This window comes from Alligator sinensis, unplaced genomic scaffold, assembly GCF_000455745.1.
Source record: "Alligator sinensis unplaced genomic scaffold, ASM45574v1 scaffold505_1, whole genome shotgun sequence".
NCBI classification, from domain to species: Eukaryota; Metazoa; Chordata; order Crocodylia; family Alligatoridae; genus Alligator; species Alligator sinensis.
Genome location: NW_005841940.1, coordinates 2,194,083 through 2,194,849, shown reverse-complemented (window position 1 = coordinate 2,194,849; position 767 = coordinate 2,194,083). Strand labels below are relative to the sequence as shown.

The following is a 767-nucleotide window of genomic DNA, read 5'->3' as shown; positions in this document are numbered from 1 at the left end:
CCCCCATCCCCTCCAGACATTCCTGCCACATACCCCTGCCACACACACACACACACACACACACACACACACACACACACCCTAGACTGTTCCCAAACCCTGGGGCTCCAACCCACGCCCCCCACAGACTTACATCTATGCAGCTGCCAGGGGTGCTCCCACCCCCCTGTCTGGCTGCATGCCAGTTACATGCATGCGTGCTCTGTTTCCAGTCACCTTCCCCCCAGCCCCAAGCAGCTCCTTGCTAGGGCAAGCTGGGAAAAACTTTGAAGCTGAGCTGACCAAAATCCTGTACATTTGATCATATTTAAAAAAAATGCTTGGACGGAAATGGGAGGACTCAAAAAGAGGACATGTCTGGGAAAACCCAGATGTATGGTAACCCTACCAAAGTCAAACTGGTCCAACACAAAAACTTGGCACTTTCAAAGGAGTTTCAATCCATATCTATTAATTAATGAAGACTCTCAAACCACACTGCATGGTAGGCAAGCAGCACCATTAACAGACAAACAGGCAAACTGAGTCACAAAGCAGTAGTATGTCTTGTTCTTGGTCATGCAAGTCAGTGGTAAAGCTGAGAAAGAACACAGGACACCTGACTCTTAGGCTCCCCCTCTGCCCCACTGCCACTATCCACACGGCTAATAACTGCAGTCTTCCCTAAACCACATTCCCTCTCTAAATCCTTATCTATAGGATTATGAAGCAAAGACAATTTAATGAAATGTTATTACACCAGCATGGGAAGGGGTTTGAGTAGGGAA

At 48.0% G+C, this 767-nt stretch overlaps 1 protein-coding gene across 9 annotated transcripts in view; it reads right to left on the bottom strand.

Moving 5' to 3' along the window:
* The window catches only part of GGT1 (gamma-glutamyltransferase 1), a 66,459-nt gene that overhangs the window by 45,168 nt on the left and 20,524 nt on the right, over nucleotides 1–767 (bottom strand). The gene's annotated exons all lie outside the window — the stretch shown is intronic.